We start from the raw sequence: 19,208 nt of genomic DNA, 5'->3' as shown, positions 1-19,208 counted from the left end.
AGGTTTAACCATCAATGTTGACCCTATCAAACAACAACACATGGTAGAATTTGGTTAGACAATGAATTCGATATCAGCACGACGATGTGGTGCTACTAGGGGCTACCACGTGTGAGGCAAGAATGACATTTTCAGCTATTCAATGGGCGTGATTTTGGATGACACATGGCCCACTCAAGGTGTCCCACATCATTAGTGTGACATCATGATGACATCAACAAATGGAAGACTATGGACCTAAGGGCCAGGTCATATCGTTTCGGTCTCCGGTGTAAATAAAGAGCTAAGCTAATGTAGGTCCAAGTTATTAGTTGATCGACATAGGCATATTGTCAGCCTAGCCCTTGAATTTAGATGTTAACCCCAAGTCACATGTATGAATACATGTGACTTGGGCCAGGATGAAACACAATGAGTAAGAATGGTGTGCCGAATTGGCTATAGTGACATATCTTTGGTTGCGTTTTGAGTCTATGGAGCATGAGATTCTTGAATGGTTTACAGTGTTTCATCTCTCATTCTACATGGTTTATAGTGGCTAGTCCATGAAGGATGAATTTGTTTTATGCATAGCGTACTATGACTAGTTTGCAGAGGATGAAGTTCTTATCTTTGGATTATGCTAACGAGTCCATAGAGGATGATTTTTTTATGCATGGCTTACAGTGACTAGTCCGTGGAGGATGATGTTTTCATGTTTGGCATATAATAGCCAGTTTACGGAGGACACAATTCTTTACAATGACTAGTCCGTGGAGGATGAATATTTGATGCATGGCTTATAGTGACTAGTCCGTGGAGGACGATGCTTTTATGTTTGGCATATATTAACCAATCCTTGAAGGACAAAGTTCTTATGTTTGTCTTATAGTGACTACTCATCAGAGGACAAATTTTGATGCATGGCTCACAATGACTAGTCTATGGAGGATAAGGCTTTTATTTTTTACTTATAGTGACTAGTCCATGAAGGATGATTTTTTATGTATGGTTTGTAGTGACTCATCTCTTGTTACATCCCACAAAGAACAAGTATTTTACAATTCGTATTTTAGATTGAGACATCTCAGGTTTGCAGTTGCATTAAAATATGTTTCAGGTGCGGTCTTAGCACACAAAGGATCTTTGGTACCAAGAAAAACCTTGTGATCGCTTGATGCTTAGTCATAACTCTGTAGGGAGTTGTAGTTGTGCGGTTAATATTTTTGTTACAAAAGATGGAAATATTTTGATAAAAGTAAATAATCCTATGATAAAAGGGGAGTGATTGAATGGTTCTTCAAGTCATTAATGATACCTTGATTGGTTAGCTCGTTGGACTAGATGTTGGAGGTTCCGGGATCGAGCCCTGTTGGCCACATTATATGTGGTGTGTATTTTATTGTGTGACTACATGGTATTATACCCCATACTTTGCATATGGAGTAAGTTTAATGTATGGTTGATGACCTACACGTTGATATATGTGTGTGACCCTAGTTGGTATAATGTTGATATATGCTTGATGAACTCTACACTAGTACAAATTTGATATAAGTTTGTGACCCTCATTGATATAATGTTGATATGTGAACCCGCACCGATATAAGTTTGATATATGTTATCTAATGGAGAACTTGGTATATGATTTGTATGATTTTGGTTTTATAACAAAATAAATAAAAAGTCTAAGGACTAAACCCTTCTGACAAGGTTGACATATGAACAAATCAAAGAAGGCAAAGTGTTGTCAGGGGATAACTGAAGAACGAAAAAGAGAGTCAAACATATGTTTTATTTTTTGGAGTTTCATATCATTATAACATTATGACATTATTTAAGGGCATACTTTGACTTTTTCACTTGAAGTCACACGTAAGTCCATTTCAAATATGAAAGAAGGAGGGTACTCAGAATTCTGAGTAGATTAGTTTTGTGAGAGCATTAATGTAGGTTGGCAACATTAGTGTGTGAAGTGATGAGGATTGATAAATGGAAATGTTTATGGTAGTGGAAACATTTGCAGGATTTGTTTGCAGGTTGTGACAAGTTTCTAATATGTATAATCAATGATGTATGATGATGGTGGATCTAGTTTGAAAATGTGATGAAATAGAGGTCCACAAGGAAGTTGAATTGTTGAGGTTGGAGTCCACTCATTGTAAGGTTGGAGCCTCAATCAGGTTGTATCCTACAATGAGCATTTGCTTGCATCTTCAAGGTTGGTGTCTCTGTTTGAATGAGGAATTTCTAAGAAGGGGGGTGAATCAGTGATTGTGAGATTATTTTATTTTTCTAGTATGCTTACAGTCCCTTTTTATATTCTGTTACTTGTGGGAGAATTCATTCATAAAGGAAGTGAACAACAAGTTCAAACGTACATGTTCATACAACAATCACATGAGGAATACACACAATTGACATAATGTTTTTCACATGGAAACCCAGAGGGAAAAAAACCACCAAATTTTTTGTTTTTTTATGATGTGAATTAAGCACCCACTTAATTACATTTGTTTATTTGTGAGCACCCACTCACAAGAGGCACCGACCCCCTTTGGTTAGCAAGCACCAACTTGCCAAGAGGAACCAACCTCATCTGGATGTAGGTACCAACTTTCTCTTGCCACTGTTCTACTATTTCATACAATTTTCAAACTAATATATATATATAAATATAAAATGCATATAAATTACAAGCAAAATACCAATATGTTTGGTTGCATTCTCAACTTCTACTCTTTGTCTTCTACTATTCCACAGACTCCCTTTGGTCTCATGCAGTTGTTCTTTACTTGCTGCTCACATCAACATCTCTTCAACACTCTACCTACGCTGATCTTCTCACAGCACTCCTGTTGCTCTAGCTGCACTGACACATAGTCTCCTATCAATTCTTAGACCTCACTGTCTATCCACAACACTCACTCCTCAGTTATTTAGAAATATTCTCAACTCCCCCCTTTTCTCCATTGAAAATGATGGTTTTGTTTCACAGAAGCACACCATACACTGTAGGAATTTATAGGGTAAGTTCCTTAGACAGAACATCAAAGGACACCGCTCACAAACAGATCACAGATCAATACACTAGTATTGTTGACGTGGTTAAAATCCTCAAAGAGGGAAACAATCCATGACTTGAGCCAACGCGACCACTTCGGGCAATTTATTAATAAAAGAATGAAAATTTACATAAGCTTCTCTCATGAACGGTTACCCTACAAATGACCCTCCATGCTCTTTAAATAAAGATCATGGACCAATTGGGTGTTAAGCCATGGATCAAGTGTCGGTAATACCGAGGAGAGAATGAATTGTCAGTATCGTGACCGTTGGATTGTGAGTTACGAAAGTACATAGCAAAGAAACACATTTTACCTAACTCTACACTAGACCAAGTTATACTTAACTATTTCCTATGTGTCGGAATATCCTAACATCCCCCCTTAAGAACAACTTGGGATAGGATTAAAGGATGTACAAATATGACACAATAGGAGAAGGAAGGAGGCATTAGAGCCTATCCCCCCTTAGTGACAACTTCCTAAACTCCAACCATAAATTGAAGTTTAGTAAAATTCGCCTCTGTGAGAGCCTTTGTAAAGATGTCTGCAACTTTATCATCTGTTGAACAATATTGCACTTCAAGGACATGGTCATGAATGAGATTTTTGATGAAGTGCATGTGCAGTTCAATGTGTTTTTTGCGTTGATGTTGGATTGGATCTTTTCATAGTTGAATGGCACATTGATTATCACACCAAAGTGTAGTTGGATGTTGCTGCTGAAAGCTAAACTCTGATAGGATTTGACGAAGCCACAAGGCTTCCTTACTAGCTTCTACGACACCACGATACTTTGCTTCTGTTGAAGAAAGAGAAATGGCACTTTGTTTCTTGCAAGCCCGTGTAATAGGTCCTGAACCAAGAGTGAACACATAACCTGCAGTAGACTTCTGATCATCAGGGTCATCAGCCCAATCAGAATCAGTAAAACCTACCAATAGAGGAGATGCTTCTACACTGTAATGAATCCAAAATTGAACTATTCCTTGAACATAACGAAGTATTATTTTAGCTGCTTTCCAATGAATTTCATGTGGGTTTTGCATAAACCGATCAATAAGGCCAATAGCAAAGGAAAGGTCAGGACGAGTATGGGTTAGATACAAAAGTTTTCCTACAAGTTGATGGTATAAGGTAGCATCAACTTCAGGGGAAGTACAAGTGACTGAAAATTTGGCTCCATACTAAAAGGGAGAAGGGGTTGGCTTACAATCTTCCATGTGAAAATGGCGTAGAAGATCACAGGCATACTTGGACTGGGAAAGGGAAATACCTTCCTTGGATTGCAAGACTTGAAGACCAAGAAAATAATGCAAGTGTCCTAAGTCTGTCATTTCAAACTTCTTTTTAAGGCTGGACTTCACATGGTTTATAAGGTTGGTATCACTACCACTAAGGATAAGATCATCAACACAAAGAACAAGAATGATAAGAGACTTGCCCACTTTCTTGGTGTAGACAGTATTGTTAGAATGATACCTAGAAAAGTAGTTTTTAAAAGAAAGCTATCCATTTTGGCATACCAAGCTCGAGGGGCTTGCTTGAGACCATAAAGGGATTTCTTAAGCCGGCATACAAGGCTTGAGTCTATTTGTATAAAGCCAGTAGGTTGTTCCATATAGATTTCTTCATGCAAGTCCCCATGCAAGAAGGTAGATTTAACATCCATTTGATGGACTTCCCATTTGAAAGAGGCAGCAAGGGAAAGAACAAGGCGGATAGAGTTCATTTTGGAAATAGGGGAGAAGGTTTCAGTATAGTTAATCCCTTCAACTTGTGAAAAACCCTTAGCAACAAGACGAGCTTTATGTTTATCAACTTTTCCATCTGGTCCATACTTGGTTCTGTAAACCCATTTGCATCTAACAAGTTTCCATCCCTTTGGAAGAGGAACAAGATCCCATGTATCATTTACCAATAATGAACGATATTCTTCATTCATCGTTGCATCCCAATATGGATGGCCTGAAGCTTCTGCAAAGGTGTCAGGATCATAATTTGCTAAAGCTTGAGCTAGTAAAGAAAAGGCTCTATCGAACTAAGAATGCGTACGTCGTTGATCTGTAGGATCACTGGCAAGAGCACCTACTGCATCTCGAGTAGCACGAACCCATTTTGGAAGCTGAGGAGTTGAAGGAGGATCTTGAGAAGGTGGGGGAGGATTGTCATCCTCGTTGCCATCATTTGAAGAAGAAATATTTTCATAAGTAGAAGGGATATAGAGAGGTGGTACATCTGCTGAACTAGGCTCATAGGCCGATATATTTTCAACAAACTTTACATCTCTTCTAATGATAACATTTTTGGACTTAAGTGGAATAAGTCTATATCCTTTGACATTTTTAGAATATCCAACAAAAATACATTTTTCACTCTTAGGTTCTAAGGCTTTATGTTTCTTATCTAGAATATGGGCCCATGCTTTACTTCCAAAAACACGAAAGTGACTTACATCTAGTTTAATTGAGCTCCATGCCTCTTCTGGAGTGATATTCTTTAAAACCTTAGTAGGAGTGTGATTTACTATGTAATTTGCATAGTTAATTGCTTCTGCCCAAAAATTAAGACTAAGTCCTTTAGTTTGAAGCATACAATTAACCATTTCCATTAAGGTGTGATTCTTCCTTTTAGCTACACCATTTTGTTGTGGAGTATATGGAACAATATGTTGCATTTTAATTCCATTCTTAGTGCAAGAGTTGATGAATTTGTTGTTAACATATTCTCTACTATTATCAGATCTTAGCTTAAGAATTTGATGTCCAGATTGTTTTTCAACAAAGGCCTTAAAGGCCAGAACATGTTAAATACTTCACTCTTGAGTTTTAAGAAGTATACCTAAGTGCGTCTGTAGAAATCATCAATGAAAGTTAAGAAATACTTGCAGCCAGAGAATGAAACAACTAGAAGTGGACCACATAAATCACTATGCACAAGCTGTAAAAGGGCTGAGGCGTGCCAAGAGGCATGTTTTTCAAAACTATCTCGATGATGTTTTCCGAGTAAATATCTAGAACAAACACCATCTCTGCAAGATACCATGGGAGGACCTGTCACCATATTTTCTTTACATAGACTCTGAAGGGAGCGATAGTTTAAGTGACCAAATCACTCATGCCAAAGTTTGCTCACTTAATCATTATGAGCAACAAATACTGAGGGAAGATTTGATGACCCAAAGTTGTTAAACTTATACAACCTTGTAGAATCATTGGCAATGCAAGTAGCAAAAATATGTCTACGATCTCTTAGGTCCTTAATTACAACATCGTGAGGTGAAAATTCAACGATTTTACTTTCACCTGAATGAGTTATCTGATATACAGATAGAAGTTTGCAGGATAAGGTTGGAACACATAATACATCATTAAATTGACCTTTGTCTATATGAACAGTTCCAGTCCCTATAACACTATGAGATCTATCATCACCAACATATATATTTTTGGTGTTACAATCATTTAAAGAAGAAGACATGGCTTTGCTTTTGGCCATGTGATAAGAAGCTCCAGAATCAATGAGCCACTCATGAGAATTAGAAGAAGAAGATACATTTAGTGCATATCCAGACCGAGAGGTTTGACAGCTACATGCAGAAAGTGCTATTCCTGAAGATGAAGTTGAAGTTGAAGAGTGCTCCAAATGGACATTATGCTTCTTCATTGCTGCTTCCAAGGCTTCCATCTTCTTAAAGCATTTGGATTCTAAGTGGCCATCTCGATTACAAAAGTGGCAATGTCTATCAGTCTTCTTCCCTTTGTTTTTATTTGCCTTATCATTTTGTTGAAATGATTTTTCATTTTGAGACTGAAATTTCTTAGGACCCTTGTTTGGTTTAGGACCATTCTTTTTAGGATACAACTTCTTAGGATTCTTTGAATTTGGTTGTTGTTGGGAGGCTAAGGCTTTCTTAGAAGAGTTTCCAAGATTAAGAAGACCAAGGTGTAAGAGTTTTTCTTATTATATTATTAAAGAATCACAAAAGGAATCAAAGGAAGGGGACTTGTAGTCTTGTCGTTGAGAAATGAAGGCTTCTCTTGTAGAATTGAAGGTGGAAACAAACACAGAGTAGGCTTGTCCCAACTTAGTAAGAATGGAATAGATAAGGTTACCATCTTCTTTCTTAACCTTAACACCTTCCAAGAGAAGTCTAAGGGTCTTGAACCTGGACAAAAAATATTCAATGGAAGAAGAATTATTGGGGTCCAATGTAAGCAACTCATTTTCGAGTTGATGGGCTCTAAGTTCATTTTTAATTCCAAAAACTTTAGTGATCTATTTCATTGCTTCATTAGGAGTATCAAGTTATGCGATATGGAATCTAAGGTCTGGAGAAATAGACATCCCTATCAACCCACGTGCTTGATCTTGCCTATTTTCCCATTTGGCTGCCTTATCTTCATCTTTCGGTTTGGTTTCTTGGCCTGAGGCTATTCTGTAAAGACCTTTGCTTCCAAGTAAATCCACAATGTAGGACCACCATTGGAAGTAGTTGATGCTATCAAGAATAACTTGGCATGGACTTTCCATTTTAACAGAAACTGTAGCCATAGATGCTGAAACCAAGTGTTCCAATGGAAATATCTCGAAAAATTAGGCCGATTAAAAAAAAATGGCTCTGAAAACGGCTTCCAGATGAAGAAGTTATGGCTTTTTGAAGAAAAGTTGTTGAAGATGTCAATGAAGTGCGGGAATGTGTGGAAATGAATGATAATGTTATATTTAAAAATAATCCACCCCCTTTCCAAACTTAATCTAATTATCTCAACAAAGAGAAAGACTTGAACTCAAGACCTCTATTCTCATAAAATAACTTTGGACCAAGTGAGCTAGTTTAAAAGGTTAGTAATTTTTGGAAAAGAGGAAGGGGTTTTTTTTTTAAGCCACTGAAGCTTTGGGGTGCGTGCTTGCTTGAGAAAGTTTTTTTTCTGCCTACAAAACAAAAAACACAAAACCCAACACGGAAATACAAAAAAAAAACAAGCCTTACGGCTTGAAGTTAGCTTTAGCCGGAAACTAAATATTTTCCTCAATGTTTCTAATTTTCCTAGATCACACTAAGGCATGTTGAAAAAGAGAATATGCATGAGAAAAATCCTTCCTTTCTGTTTCTAGTTTGCCTGGATCGCACAGATTCGCAAGGAAAAGAAAATACACATAAATGAAAGGTATAGATCCAGTAATAAAAAAAACAAAGAGCTAAATAAACCGAAATATACAGAGAGAAAATAACTCAAAACTGCAAATAAACACTATATACCTCCAGATCTTAAAAATGACGTAGCTAGGGCTACCAGAAACCTTTTCGCGTCAAACTGTTGGAAATAATACTGAGAGGGGGGGTGAATCAATATTATCTAATCAATTGAACTTTTCAATTTCATACTCAGATTCATATACGCTACTTCAGTTAAGTATACCCACGTATATACGCGACTGTCTATTGCAACTAGCGTATAACCATTAAATTCATGATTCAGTTATGTGATCTTCAATGGATGCATCAGAACATTATTAGCCATATTAACAGTCGACAGTAGCAGTAAAACAGATAGATCAACACACATAAGCAACACACATGAACACCAAGATATAAGGTGGAAACCCAATGTGGGTGAAAACCACCTGCTGCAATTCGTTTCTATCTTCCTTTATTAAGAAACTTCATTTACAATGTATTGGTGCAGTCCTTTACCAGCATGTAGACTACAACCTGCAGAAGGCTACAACCTTCTCTCGATCTCCAGACTCTCCCAAAAGGGAGCTCCAACCCCCTTTGCTCTTGTACTAGCTAAGATACTAGTACGTAGGCTCCGGCCTACAATATTCTCTCCTCTAGGTACCATGTTTCATACATTTTCAGACTGGATACTCCTGAAGCACAAAACATAATCTGAAAGGCCACGTTTCATCAAATTTTCATACTGGACCCATAACTATCATTGAAGCTCAAAACAATCACTACTAGCATCATCAATCTTTGAATCACTGAAACACTGAAACCCTGTTAATCAACATAGTCATAGAACTCTGAAAAATCAATCAGAACCAACTGTATCATCAAAAACATGCATCAGAGTGCATACGCTACTTGGAAGTGCTGACTCTACGTATATACGCAACTTCATCAAGGTGAACCAGTGTATATGTCATTAATTACTTATTCATAACTTCTCTGCACTTCCTGACTTCAGACAAGGATAATATATGTGTTACCACCGAGATCTAGTCCATCGGATCACATAAATATGAGTCATTATGATCTTGATCCATATTAGTTCTCATCCATCAATACACAATCATCCAACCAAGATATGCAGAATACTGACACCATTAAACAGTCATCTGAACTCATCAACAGTCAGAACCACCTGTAACTTCAGACATCATAGCTCAAATGGTATACGCTACTATGATGAATCAAACCCACGTACATATGCACTTTTTCCAAAGACAAGCCGCGTACAGATCTAAAAATATTTTCTCATAACTTGCAGTTGTACCAAACATCAGTCATATTCATAACACTTATAGAACAATACATGCGTCAGTATGCAGATCTAGAATAAGCATAGTCAACTATATAAAGATAGTTCATTTCAAACCATTTGATCCCGATATCTCCTTAGTTCTTGTTCTCCATCAACCGGTGAGATCCCTCCTTAGCTCAGATCAAGCAATGCATCATCAACCCATAACCTGCATACTGGATCTCATCCTTCATCAGATATTCAAGACTTTTCCAATACACTTGCCTAATGATCTTCTTCTCCTTTTATAGTCTTAGACCTTTCTCAATACCACGGTCCAAAACCATAATAAATCAATACCAAGAACCCAATACTTGGGATCAACACACTTGTCAAGATACCATGGTCCAACACCATAGGTTCAAATACCGAGGACTAACTACCACAGACCAAAAGTAAGCTTTCCGACATGTACGCGCTTTTCCGTGCATGAAACTGTGTGTATACCCTACTTGGTATATAGCGACCCTGCGTATACGCGACTTGGTATATACTGAACCTGCGTGTATACCCTACTTGGTATATAGCGAACCTGTGTATACGCAAGTTGGTATATAGTGAACCTGCGTGTATACCCTACTTGGTATATAGTGTACCTGTGTATATACTCTTCTTTCTTCATTCTTTGTAGTCTGATCATCAATTCTTTTACTACTAACCTGCTGCACTATAATCTGTCATTTTGCCATCAAGGACAACACTTGTCTCATAATGCCAACAATCTCCCCCTTTGGACTTGATGGCAAAGCTAACGTGTCATACTTAGAACTTGATCTTCTTATTCCTTTGAGCTGTCCTGCATCCCATGCATTTAGTCACATCTGTAGATTGATCCAGTTATATGTAAGTGAGATGTTCTTCTATGAGAGGGTTGCCATCAAGTAAAACACATGCATCATAATGCCAACAATCTCCCCCTTTGGACTTGATGGCAACAACACCAAATCACTCTCCCCCTTTGACATCAAGGGCAAAGGGCGAACCAATATATTCTCTTTCCAAGATAAGCATTTCGCTATTCATACTACCCTTGAGTGCTTGCTGAAATTTCTGAATGAGCTCCCCCTTTGTATATTCCAAGGAGTATCAATCTATCCATGCTCCCCTTCAGTACATGCTGAAGTCTCTGCTCTGCTGAAGTGTGCTGATCATGCTCCCTCCGACTGTAAGCAAGGTCATTCAGATCAGCAACCAAGAGATCCTTCTGTTCTCCCTCTGTTTTTGTTCCACCTGAAACCAACAACAACTATGAGCTAGAACCAAAAGCTTCTAAGATAATGCCAACAATGCATCATTGGAAGTTTATCTTCTCCCCCTAAACCTGTGTCAGATAGTATCTGTCAGACCCATATCAGAATCTTCTCATTCTGATTTTGACCCACTGATTTCCTTCAAATTATCATATATGCGACTGTATGCACATAAACAAGCGTATATATGCGGATGGTCCTTATGAAACTCGCGTACAACCAATTTCAGATCAGCAACCTGTAAATGTCCTATAGAGTATAAGTCATCAACCTATAACAAGGTATGTCTGCATCAATTCATCCCTTTGAACAGAATTCAGAGTCATTCACATTATATCATGTGTGAAACCACCATAGCCATTTCATCAACATCAAGATCTACATGATCCAAGTATCATTACTTGGGAACATCTGCATCAATCAACATATGTAAGTATCATATAGATAAGAACTCATCATCATGTCTCCAACAAAGCAACTTTGAGTAGTCATCCATGTATCAACACTATGTATCTTGAGCTCAACCTCATTTGTCAAAACTTCTTTATAACATCAACTATGAGCACCAAGAGCTATAGGAACCTTGCATCATGATCTTTATGCATATGATGACAACAACATATGAGAGACTCATCATCAAGTAATGAAGTTCTGTATTCAAGCTTTGTACTTCTCCTTATCTTGTGCCATCTATTAGATCTGATCATGCATATATCAGTAATAAGCATCAAGACATCATCATCATCAAGTTAGGATCAAAACCCTTCTAGACATCTTACAAGTATCAAAACATTTCCATACATCCTCAGCAGACTGTAACTATTAACCAATAGAGCAAATAATGGACTGAATCATATCAGATCCTTTTTCTGAGCCTGTCCCCACTGCTTTTCCTCAGACTGACATATACGCGACTTTGCAGTGTATAACTCGCATATATACGCGACTTCCCTTTATGGAACTTGTGTATGAGATTCAGGATACTGAAGTTTTATACTTTCAGCTCCCTCTAAGTCTGTTATGTCTGTGGTGTGTTGTATCTGAGTACATTGTGTTGTGCCACATATGTCTGACTGTACTTCCTTCTTCTTCCATATCTTCAAGTGTGATGATGTTTTCTCCTTTTGGTGTGATGTCCGTCCTTTGTTCTTGCATTCATTTGCTATATGTCCAAGCTCGTTACATGCATAACATCTTACATGTTTCATATTCCTCCTGTAGCAATCAGCAGCTTTGTGACCAAACATATTGCAAGAAAAATAATATCCATTAAAGTACCTAGAATGTGATGATCTTGAACCAATCTTCTTCCACATCTAGCTGCAACATGTCCAATATTATGACATACATAACATTCAACATTATTCATAGGAGGAGTAAAAGATTTTCTTTGAGGAGTCTCTTTCCTTGATTGTTGATGGGGTTGACCTTTCATCTCCTTGTTGATCATTTTAGATTTCTCTTTAGAGATCCTTGCCTCACCTTGTGAACTAGATTCACCTTCAACAGATTTATGAAAAACAAGACCAGTCTTGATAGCAGGAGACATTTGACTACTAAGAATATCATCCAACGCTTTAGTACTATCTTGAAATCTCAACATTTTATCCTTTTCTTCTAATTTACCTTTCAAGATATTCACCTCAACTTGAAGTTGTTCCTCCTTTTCTAGACATTGCTTCTTCATGTCCTCTTCAGCATTTCTTTCCTCTTCCATTTGTTGCCTTAGTTTGAGAATCTCCTTTTCTTGTTCTTCATTCACATCACGCTTCATTTGACGAATTCTAAAGGCACATTCCAGCTGAGATTTTAAGCTGATAACTTCGTTTTCCTGTTTTTCAATAGCTTGGAGTAGATCTTTATTCTGCTTCTTTGTTTCTTCAAGTTCTTTCTTTAGTGAGAGGGTCGTAGCTTCAAGACTTTCATAATAACTGGATCGATCTCTGAGCTCCTTGATTGTTGTGTTCTTTTCAATGACTTCATTTCTTAGAGATGTTACTTCATCCTGCAACTTTTGATATTTGTCCTTGAATAACTCTAGTTGAGTCTTTAGTCTAGTAGCAGCTTCTTTGAAGGCACCATCCTTTATGTTCAAAAGTTCTTCTTGAGTTCTAATTTTGTTTGTCAGAATTTTAACTTTTGCCTCTATTTGATATCTTTCTTGTTCACCCATAAGAGCAAATTCAGTTGTTTCGTTATCACTTTCATATTTTCCAAATGGATAGATAGCTGGAATATCAGAGGATACCAAATTCATACCTGATAGTTCATCTTCATTCTGAAATGATTCTGAATCTGATTCTGAATTTGAAGAGCTTCTTATGCCTAATCCCCAATCGATTCTCCCACTGTCATAGTTCTTTTGAGATGTCTTCTTCTGCTTATGTGCTTTCTTCTTAAACTTATTTCCCATTGTTCCACGGATCTCCTTTAAGCGATTAAGCCTCTACCAAAGGACCTGCTCTGATACCAATTGTTGGAAATAATACTGAGAGGGAGGGGGGTGAATCAGTATTATCTAATCAATTGAACTTTTTCAATTTCATACTCAGATTCATATACGATACTTCAGTTAAGTATACCTGCGTATATATGCAACTGTGTTTATTGCAACTAGCATATAACCATTAAATTCATGATTTAGTTATGTGATCTTCAATGGATGCATCAAAACATTATTAGCCATATTAAAAGTCAACAGTAGCAGTAAAACAGATAGATCAACACACATAAGCAACACACATGAACACCAAGATATAAGGTGGAAACCCAATGTGGGTGAAAACCACCTACTGCAATTCGTTTCTATCTTCCTTTATTAATAAACTTCTTTTACAATGTACTGGTGCATTCCCTTACCAGCACATAGGCTACAACCTGCAGAAGGCTACAACCTTCTCTCGATCTCCAGACTCTCTTGGAAGGGAGCTCCAACCCCCTTTACTCTTGTACTAGCTAAGATACTAGTACGTAGGCGCCGGCCTATAATCTTCTCTCCTCTAGGTACCACGTTTCATACATTTTCAGACTGGATACTCCTGAAGCACAAAACATAATCTGAAAGGCCACGTTTCATCAAATTTTCATACTGGACCCATAACTATCATTGAAGCTCAAAACAATCACTACTAGCATCATCAATCTCTGAATCACTGAAACACTGAAACCTTGTCAATCAACACAGTCACAGAACTCTGCAAAATCAATCAGAACCAACTGTATCGTCAAAAACATGCATCAGAGTGCATACGCTACTTGGAAGCGCTGAATCTGCTTATATACGCAACTTCATCAAGGTGAACCAGCATATATGTCATTAATTACTTATTCATAACTTCTCTGCACTTCCCGACTTCAGACAAGGATAATATATGTGTTAGCACCCAGATCTAGTCCATCGGATCACATAAATATGAGTCATTATGATCTTGATCCATATTAGTTCTCATCCATCAATACACAATCATCCAACCAAGATATGTAGAATACTGACACCATTAAACAGTCATCAGAACTCATCAACAGTCAGAACCACCTGTAACTTCAGACATCATAGCTCAAATGGTATACGCTACTATGATGAATCAAACCCGCGTACATACGCGCTTTTTCCAAAGACAAGCCGCGTACAGATCTAAAAATATTTTCTCATAACTTGCAGTTGTACCAGACATCAGTCATATTCATAACACTTATAGAACAATACATGCGTCAGTATGCAGAACTAGAATAAGCACAGTCAACTATATAAAGATAGATAATTTCAAACCATTTGATCCCGATCTCTCCTTAGTTCTTGTTCTCCATCAACTGGTGAGATCCCTCCTTAGCTCAGACCAAGCAATGCATCATCAACCCATAACTTGCATACTGGATCTCATCCTTCATCAGATATTCAAGACTTTTCCAATACACTTGCCTAATGATCTTCTTCTCCTTTTATAGTCTTAGGCCTTTCTCAATACCACGGTCCAAAACCATAATAAATCAATACCAAGAGCCCAATACTTGGGATTAACACACTTGTCGAGATACCATGGTCCAAAACCATAGGTTCAAATACCGAGGACTAACTACCACGGACCAAAAGTAAGCTTTCTGACATGTACGCACTTTTCTGTGCATGAAACTGCGTGTATACCCTACTTGGTATATAGTGAACCTGCGTATATGCGACTTGGTATATAGTGAACCTGCATGTATACCCTACTTGGTATATAGTGAACCTGCGTATATGCGACTTGGTATATAGTGAACCTGCGTGTATATCCTACTTGGTAAATAGTGTACCTGCATATATACTCTTCTTTCTTCATTCTTTGTATTCTGATCATCAATTCTTTGCTACTGACCTGCTGCACTATAATCTGTCATTTTGCCATGAAGGACAACACTTGTCTCATAATGCCAACAATCTCCCCCTTTGGACTTGATGGCAAAGCTAACTTGTCATACTTAGAACTTGATCTTCTTATTCCTTTGAGCTGTCCTGCATCCCATGCATTTAGTCACATCTGTAGATTGATCCAGTTATATGTAAGTGAGATGTTCTTCTATGAGAGGGTTGCCATCAAGTACAACACATGCATCATAATGCCAACAATCTCCCCCTTTGGACTTGATGGAAACAACACCAAATCACTCTCCCCCTTTGACATTAAGGGCAAAGGGCGAACCAAGATATTCTCTTTCCAAGATAAGCATTTCGCTGTTTATACTCCCCCTGAGTGCCTGCTGAAATTTCTGAATGAGCTCCCCCTTTGTATATTCCAAGGTGTATCAATCTGTCCATGCTCCCCTTCAATACATGCTGAAGTCTCTGCTCTGTTGAAGTGTGCTGATCATGCTCCCTCTGACTATAAGCAAGGTCATTGGTGGACTCCAGTATTGTAGCAATAATGCTACAACTCCTGGGGCTTCCTATCTCTAATTTTATCATCCCGGTAGTTCGTACAAACTTGGAAGCGACGGTGTTGTATGCACAAGTACTAGCTCTTGTCGCAGCTGTCACTTGGTCAGCTGACACAAGTCCGCTAGGGCTCAAGCCAACTTCTATATGCTCTCAGAAGAAGCTTTCTAAATGATGGACGAAGGCTATCTCGAAGGAAATTAATCTACTTTGCAAAAATGAACTGAAAGCCAACCAAAACATGGAAACCCTAGTAAACCCTAATCTGACTAGCTTAATCTCTATGATGCAATGGTGGGAGTGCAAGTGTCTAAGAATGATGCTATTACTGCTAGTGATATGAAATGCATGCACTTAAACTACTTCCATTGAAAAGAACATTGTTTATGTATTTTTTCTTAAGTGGTTGGAGTGATTATGATTTTGTTTCTTATTAGGGTTTGGCTGTGCAGAGGTGGTGCGAAGGGAGAGAAAGCTTGGGAAAGGTCAGGAGGGCTAGGAGAGGTCCCAGGGGATCCCTAGCATCAGTCCACAGAAGTCCACAACGTTCAGGTGCTCGGCAACCGAGTTTGCAGGCTTCTACAGGATGTCTGCAGGGGATCCTACAGGAAACTCAGGAATTCTACAGGAAGTCTGCTAACTTCTACAGGATGTTCTACCGTGGGAGTTTTGGGTGATGGTGAAGTGATGGAGCGGTATGGGTGGATAGTTAAGATGGAGATGGAGCTTGTGATGGCTCAGGGGCAGAGAAATAAGATGGAGAAAGAGTGCACGAAGTTGGTTGGTGGATAGAAGGATGGAAGCAACGAAAGGTCAAGAAAATGGAGCTACGTGGGCAATGGAAGAGTTGGAAGGTAAACGAGCTGAACAGAGGTCGAGTAGGTGGCTTTAGGCATGGTTAAGAAGAAGAAGAAGGAAATGGAATGATACTGAGCAGTGTAAATAAAACAAATTGCTTATGTCTTGCACCAAAAACGAGAATCCATTAACCTGTGCTACCTGTGCTATTAAACCAATGAACATCAATGTAAATCGTGAAGAGAAGTCGTGCATGGAGTTGGAATGAAGAAGTATGGCTCAAGATCAGAGTGCATGGATGGATCTATAATTAAAATGACTGTGTTGCAGCTTGCATAAAAGTAAAAAAAGACTACGTGTTTTGGTGGTTGGTACAGACTGCACCCCAATCTCTAAACAGAGATGGCAGTGAAGGCACTATCAACCTTTTCTTGGAGCTCCAATGAGTTACAATCCTCCTATTCTAATCTAAGCAACTGAAAGCGATTTAACCATAAGCTAATCCTACTCAATCTCATTAAAGAAATCAAATCAGCAGACTATGTTCTTGAAATGCATGTCAAAACAAAGAAACAAAGTGCTGAAAAGAAAGGCAAATAACACTACAAAGAAGAGGAGGTCTATTGCTCTCAGGTTGGGCCCTAACCTGAGAGCTATAGCTCCCTTAAAATCTCAGAATTAGATCCAAATCTGCTTGCCTTTATTCATAATCAAGAGTCTAATGTCATGCCAAAACTGGCTTACAAAAACAAACACCGAGCTGTAGCTCGTGCTCAGAAATTACAATATTAGTTCAAAAGTTCAAAAAGCTCCTATCAAAGGCTACGGCCTTCATATTTATACACAATGAAGATCAAGCTGGCTTCCTCCATTCGTGGAGCTTGGCTGTCCAACTGAAAGTCAAACTGCTGATCCTGTAGAATCCGTTGGCTGCCTTTAAGCTCGGTGGGGAGAGCTGTTGGAGCTCGGAGTTAAGGTGAAAATCATGAGGAAGGTCATCAAGACTGTGGACAACCTCCCTATGAACCCGCAATGTCACCTTTGTTGTCTCCTTGTCTCCATTTGCGTGGTCTTTTGCTCTCTTTAATGCCAAAAACCTGAAATCATCATGTATTAGCCACATAGATATAATGCCTGCCCTTCTTCCTACAAATAACACGAATATACTAAGAAATGAATGCATAAGTGATAAAAGATGAATGGTTGAGCAAGGTAAGTAGGCCAAATGAGCCCAAATTGTACCAAAAATTGGGGCTCATCATCACCCCCCAGCTAAAATATTTGCTCATCCTTGAGCAACTTTGCTCCAGCTCCTTGTCCTTGGCCGAGAACTAGGGCCCGGCACATGCTCTTCCTTTCCTGTTCTTGGCGGCCCTGCCTCTTCTGCCCCTGGAGGTGACGAGGGTGGCGCTTCTTCCCTCTTTCCTGTTTCCTTGAGCCGGGCTTCGGAAGCCGATTGGCCTATCCTTCGTGTCCAGGTAGTTATTTTTGGGCTTCCCCTCTCGGGGGTGGCCGATGTTTTAGAGGGGGATCTCTCACTGGGTGAAGTAGGGACACCCCCTAAAATGGTTTGGCTGCTGGGTGGAGGCTGCGGCTTGCCCGTTTTTATTCTCTTACTTCTCCTAGCTTCAAAAGGTAGAGGGATCTCCCTCTCTCTCTTCTCCTTTGGCTTTGGAGGTGTACTGAGGGCGGCCAGCGCAGCTGCTGCCTCCTTTTCGAGAATGCCAACCTTCTCTTTCTTGCGTTTTGCTTTCCCAGGGCTCCCTGTAGAGGGCCCCTTCCTTTCTGATTTCGGGCTTCCTGTAGAAGACCCTGCTTTACCCACTTTCGGGCCTTCTGTAGAAGACCCTTTCTTTACCAATTTTGGGCTTCCTGTAGAAGACCCTGTTTTAGCCAATTTCGGGCTTCCTGTAGAAGCCCCTGTTTTGGTAATTTTCGGGCTTCCTGTAGAAGCCCCTTTTTCAATGATTTTCGGGCTTCCTGTAGAAGCCTGTTTCTGCTTTCCTGTAGACACAGGTGTCGCCACCTTGGCTTGCTTTGCTGCATGGGTTTTGCTTTTTGGTTGGGTTGCGGGTGCTGATGAGGTACTTGGGCTGATGTGGACCATCTCAGCTTTGTCCGTTCTGCTCTGCAACCTCTTTTCTCTTGCTGACAAGATGGGTGTGTCACCTTTTTCTTTGTCATCCTTTTTCTCATGCTTCTTCTTTTGTTCTTTCTTCTGCACTGTGGTCGGGGTCTTCTGGCCTGTTTCTTTCTTTTCTGCGGCCACTGCTTCTTTTTCCTCACTGCTAGAGGAACCCGTTTCTTCAGTCAACATCCTTATGTCTCCATCTCTTGTCAAATTTCTGAATGATTCCCATGAGAGGGGAACCTTATATGAATGAAGCGCATCCTCCACAAGAAGTTTGATCAACCCATGGTGGGCTACCTGATCTGGTATGCCTTCTTTTAACTTTGTGGCATACTCAATTAGAGACTGTAGTAGGAAATAAGGAATTCTCAGTTTCTTTTCTACAGGAAGATCAATCTGGTGCCTCAATTCAGTGAGCAACCGAAAGTGATACGCGTACACGATGCTAAAACGGCCTTCACAGGTTATATACTTCATGATTTGCAGACTAACTTCATTCCATGGTGGCAGCAAGCTGGTTCTTCGCACCCCATTTTTGTCCTC

Source organism: Pinus tabuliformis, chromosome 9 (assembly GCF_031772625.1).
Source record: "Pinus tabuliformis cultivar Carrire ecotype Pingquan chromosome 9, CPIR1, whole genome shotgun sequence".
Lineage (NCBI taxonomy): Eukaryota > Viridiplantae > Streptophyta > Pinopsida > Pinales > Pinaceae > Pinus > Pinus tabuliformis.
The sequence above is the reverse complement of the archived record's forward strand: the minus strand, read 5'-3'. Positions refer to the sequence as shown.